This window comes from Solanum lycopersicum, chromosome 10 (assembly GCF_036512215.1).
Source record: "Solanum lycopersicum chromosome 10, SLM_r2.1".
NCBI classification, from domain to species: Eukaryota; Viridiplantae; Streptophyta; class Magnoliopsida; order Solanales; family Solanaceae; genus Solanum; species Solanum lycopersicum.
In genome coordinates this window covers 9,061,095-9,067,312 of record NC_090809.1, presented here as the reverse complement: position 1 = coordinate 9,067,312, position 6,218 = coordinate 9,061,095, and positions in this window count along the sequence as shown.

The window sequence follows — 6,218 nt, the reverse complement described above, 5'->3', positions numbered from 1 at the left end:
GTAGGGGTATTGGACTCTACCTAAGCATGGAACTAGTTATCCTTGATAGGAGTCTTAGGAGGATGTTCTTATGTATGTTTATGCCTATGATGATTCATGATATGTACATTAAGGAATTGTACTTTATTGATACTATATGTTTACTAGTTCAATGAGTATGTGTTGGTTTATATTGTTAAATTAAGATTAAATGTATGTCTAAATGTCATGTTATATGACGTAGGGTGTTAGTCATGATTCTTTTCTGGTTACTTGATTAAGGAAGGATATGGGGCTTTACTTAGTCATTGCACTTGTTGACTTGATAGAGGTTCATGGGTAATTGTCTTGCTTTGCAAATGAAATGTACTCTTATTCATGTTTATTGTTTAATATGACTTGAATGTAGAGTCACTTGAAAATGCTTCTACTTGTATAGTGGGAACATTTAGTTGGACTAGACTTGATTTTGTGGTATTATGATGATTATGCCTATGACTCAATAAATGTGAATTATTGTTTGGTATGGTATTTTTTAATATGCACATAAGTTTGAAGGAGAAATGCATGCTTATAAAAATGTCCTCTTCTAAGAATGTTTTATAAATATATGTGCATATGGTTTCATACTTAGTACATGCGGAGTACTAACCCCATTTTTCTTCCTATTTCCCAAATATTTTAGGTTTCGATCGATGAAGGATCATTCGAGAAAACTTGAAGAAGGCTTGGATATTCTCTATCATCTAAATGGGTAAGTCCTCACTTTCCAAGGGAGGTGTCAATATCTTGCTTATGAAGTTGCTTTTTTTGTAAGACTTTTATGTTCATTCCCTTTCTTTTGAGTATAATTTTTATAAGCCTATATGTGGCTTCTTTATATTGAAGTAAGGCTATGCCCAAATTTCTATGATCTTTAAATGGTATGAGATGATACAATCCTTAGGACTATGTTGTATATTATGTATATATTTATGTGCAATAATAGTAGAAGGCTATGTAACCTTCCTATATGAAGGGTCTATGAATACTCGATATATATATTATGTGTATGTAGAGGTCTATGTAAACCTCCAAGTAGAAGTAGTAAAAGTTTTAAATTTTCCGCTAAATTCAACTTATGAATGTGAAGATGTAAACCAAAAGTCTAGTCTCAGTCCTCAAGGAGGACGACGACGCCGGTTACGTCTAGGGCGTAAACCCGGATGTGACACTAACCTTGAATTTTTAGTTCAAATTCAAGGTAGAGTTGAGAGATATGTTTTGATAATTCTTCCTAACATCCTCATAAAGTCCCTTTGATTCCTTTGATGGAGTCTTCTACAGCTTCTTTCAAGACTCAAGAAAGTGATTATGAGAATAAAGAGAATGTATTTATGAGTCTACCTTGTCATAATGAGATCCTCCATGTCATGAATTAAAACTCTTGAATTCATAATTCACATTCAGGAGAGAGTTAAGAGTAGAGTTCAAGAAAGCCTTAAGTTTGATTGTGAATTTTTTGAGATCCAACATTTATTTGAACTAAGTTTTGGGGAAGTAAATTAGATAATGAGAATAGTCATATACATGAGTTCCATGTAGTTTGTAGACCCTAGAGTCAAGTCATTTCTGCCCATAAATTCTTTATGGACTCCACATATTGAGAATCTTTGAGAAGAGTAGTATCTTGAAGTTATAAGTCATGAGTAATAAGTTTTTAACACATTTGAGTTTGTAATTCTAATCATAGGACTATAACATGTTACCCATGAAGTCCTTGAGTTGAATTGTTCATGCTCATAATTCTGCATGAACCCTATAAATTGAACAGTGTTGAGATGAGAAGTGTCGAGTCTTTAAGTTGAGTAGTTCATTCTCATAATTACACATGAACCCTCCTAGTTGAACACCATGAAATCACCCATAAAAATGAGATCATGAACCTTGAATTCATAGTTCAATTCAAGGAAACTTAATAGTCATGTCTAGAAGTTAATGAGCAAGTAAAAGAGAAGTTTATAAAGTTTTCAAAAGTCTTTCACTAACGTTCTAAATTTTTTTTAAGATTTAAAATCTTTGAGTTGATTAAAAATTAAGAGTAAAGCTCATGTATTCATAGATTATATGGTAAATAAGTATTTCCAATTGTAAATGGTTTTTAGATTTGAGATTAGAGGAAACTGATATTTTCAAAAGAGTTTTAACATGTTTTCACATTTGAGCAAGAAAGGAAGCATCGATTCCTGGAGAGCTTTTAAGCTAAGTTTTGAGTAATTATACCAAACCAAAGAAAGAAGTTTTTTTAAAAAAATATGAGCTGAGTAAAATCTGGGAGTAGTATTGAGAACCAATATAAGGATGCGAGTTCAGATAACTCAACTCTCCATAAACCATGTAGCAATCATGGGTAGTAAAGGATCTTACTTTTAAGATAACTCCTTGAGATGATTTTAGCATAACCTAGTGAATCCACTAGATTAAGCATTATATGTGATGGAAAAGTATATGAAAGTTCGCGTGGTCAAGACGATGTATCACCACTTAGTCTCGTAGTGGTGTTTTTGAGTTAGAGAAACTCCAACTGAAACTATGTTACTTTATTATAAAAGTAGAGTTGAGTTTTTTATTGCATTTTCTTTATAAAAAAAACTAAGTTGTTTTAACTATTTTATAACGATTTCGTTATATAACGTCTTTTACCATTGCATTATCCTTGAGTATCAGGAGCTGAGTATTTCATGTCGAGTATCATATATTTGAAGTTGAGTGTCTAATCTCTGAGTTGAAAAGCTTATCCTTGAATACATCTGAGTTGAGTAAGTTTGATTAGTTTTGGGTATCCTTGTGTATTCCTTGAGTTGTGTAGGTTTGAAAAAAAGGTAATGATATTTATATTTTTATCATGTTCAAGCATACGTTTATGATTAGAATTCCCCTTACATTTCCGTGCATTCCATTTACTGAGAAATTGGGCCTGCATCTTCTCATATGCAGACACAGGTATTCAAGATTACCAATAGGAACTTTGTTGATACATCCGAGAGTTTGAGTTATCTATAGTGAGCATCCTTGCTTCCGGAGGATTTCATTTAACTTTTAGTTATATTAGTTATAGGATGTAGTGGATTTTCTCCCAACTTCCATCTTTATTAGTTAAAGACTTCATAAATAGTCGGTATAGTTGAGATGTTTGTATGTTTCATTTATTAAACGTTTTAAACACTTAAGTTGCCTATTTTATGGTGAGTTAAATAATTTATTTTAATTCATATTTTCTTTGGATTTAAATCTTGTATTTATATTTTCATGAAATTTTATTCAGTTTTAAACTTTGTACGATTAAATTAGTCTATCACGACAGAAGCCTACACCTTGGACATGGACGTCACCTAACGACAATTGCTAGCCTTGAGCGAACCCTTTATCTCGCTTTCGTAACTCAGGGAAGACCTAACTTAAAATCAGTTATTGAATCAGAAATATTCTCATAAGATAAGTTTACATAATGTCTTGGACAAAATGACACTTAAGTCTCAAATATAGAATCTAAAATAAAGAGACGTAATTGAACTACCATCCATCTACGAAGACTCTAAAACTGCTTTGACGAATGTTGGCACAGACCCCTCAACATTCTATAAAGTAAATATGGAAAGCAATTGAAGGAGTCCTCTGAATTCAAGGAGTCTCACCACTAACTCAGGATGTTCAATCTGGATTAACGAAGCATTGTGTGCTGATCCTGGTTACCTGTATCTGCATCATAAAACTATGCAGGCTAACTAGCATCAGTACATTGAATGTACGAGTATGCGAGTAGATGCTAAACAACACTAGTAATATTTAAAGGATTAATAATTAACTTACCTGGGCTCTGCCCAACTCAAGAAATAACAACTCAATACAAAGCAATAAGGACACATGAGATATAAAGAAAGCTTGTAGAATAGTGTGAATACTTAGTTCATTAAAGATAAAAAATAATAACTCAACTTTGCTTATATATGAAAGAAATATAATTTATATGGGAGATACTCTAACTAGCAACCATCACTATGAGCCTTTGTGATGGTACAATGAATTACCTCACATTGCAAGAGGACCCCTCTATACCTTGTCGTCGGTATAGAACTTGAACTACTACGTGGATCCACTAGTCTATGCTATAAACTTCTAAGGAATCATCCAAAAAAGTATGATACTTTATCTATCCATGTTGGCTACATGGTTTACGGAGTTTGAGTTAACGTGAACTCATGTCACCACATGATGCTTAATACTAGTCCCAAAATACTTTGGTCATATGTGTTTTTTAAAACAATTTCTTCTCTAGTTTGAGATAGTTGCTGAAACTTAGCTTCAAAAGCTTTCTTGGAAATCATAGTTGCCTTTTTCTCTTACTAAAGCTAGTCATAGGCTCTATGGAAGTCTAGCTTCCTTTATTTCTCAAAAGTAAAAAAATAGTTTGTTTAAACTCATAGGGGCTACTTAGTTTCCTTATAACTCTTGATAAGTGAACTCAACTTGTTACTCTTTGCTTAACTTGAAACTTAGCTCTTAAGGAATACTTAGTTCCCTTATAAATTTTGAGATATAGAGTCAACTCTTTACTCTTTGCTCAACTTGTATATTGAGCCTTAAAACAAAGTAAAAATGTTTGTTTAAGACTCATGAAAGCTTTAAGAACTCACTCTGACTTGCTTCTCAACTTTTAGAATTGACTCTTAACTTATTTGACTTTAATCTTAACTTTTCTTTCATTGAATTATAGATTCAAAGATCATGATCTCATGTTTATGAATTATTACATGATCTTTCGATATACTTTAGATTGTTGGGATCAACTAGGTTTTGATAGGTATATAACTTAAGAATTTGTAAGAAAACATGATGGGGGGATGGGATCTCTAGGTGACCTTGGTGCTCTGAGAGGCACGGGGCGCCACAGTCTGATGGACAGAAACAGTCCTGAGAGGATCAGGCATGCGCGACGCCCTAGGGCTTGTCAAATGCGATTTTTGACTTTTGTTCTCCGATTTACAATTCTAAACCTTCTTAACTCCAATAGAAATCACCCCAGACACTTAGGATCAGTAAAATCCTCAATACCTAATATATTAGACTCGTAAAACAGCCCAAAAACATGAATGAAACAACCAAAGGTATACTACAACTCAACCAACAAGAATTCAATGGTTTTTCATCAAGACTTCAATGTTCATCATTCAACCTATTCTAATTGCGCTGAATTAAGTATATTGTTGTGTGGGTGGAAAAACCCATTACAAAAAGATCTCACATACCTTAATGGGATCACCCTCAACGAAATCATGCAATGATTTTTGGCGTTCTTGAAGAATTCTTGATCTTCCTCTTCCTTCCTCTTTTTCTCCAAAGCCCTAAGCATTCTCAACTTTTCTAAAACTAAATTGGGAGGTTATACTCCTAATAAACCCTTAAAACAAATTATGAAATACTAGGGTGAAAAGAATACTTTATCCTTATTAAAATCTGGATTGGATTTTTGTCACTCACACAGCCAACTTCTGGAAGGCATATCTCCCTTATACGACATCGAAAATGTGAAAACGCCGTTGGAAAGATCTTCCCAAGGGCTTTCCAACTATTTAAATAAATCACCCTAACTTTTCAAGAGATTGAAGTTATAGCTATTTGAAAATGACAAAAAACTCACTTTTAAAATCTTGAAATTTTCCAGATTTCCATATTTATTTCCAAAAATGATTATTCTTGGTATCTAAGCTTATTCTTAGTTATTTCAAGTTACAAGATGTTACAATATATCCCCCTTGGGAACATTAATCCTTGAATGAGAACTCTTTTACAAAGACTAGGGTAGTAATATTATTTTTGTTCTCAACAACAAAAGCAAATAACAACACTCTTACACATAGTCATTATAAAGCGCTAAAGAAGAGAATTTAATACCTTAATCTACATTCTCTACGAATTCAAAGACATGTGGATATCTCTTCTTCATATCCTCCTCAGCTTCCCAAGTCGCTTCTTCAACGAATTGGTTGGACCTTAACTTATGCAACTTCCTTAGTCCTCAATTTGCAAACTTGACGATCTAAAATTTGAGCGGGGACCTCTTCATAGGATAAGCTATCCTTAATCCCAAAATTCTATATTGGTATAATCAATAAAGGATCGCCCAAGCATTTATTCAACATAGACACATGGAATATCGGATAAACCGCTGCTAAATCTTGGGGTAACTCCAACTCATATGC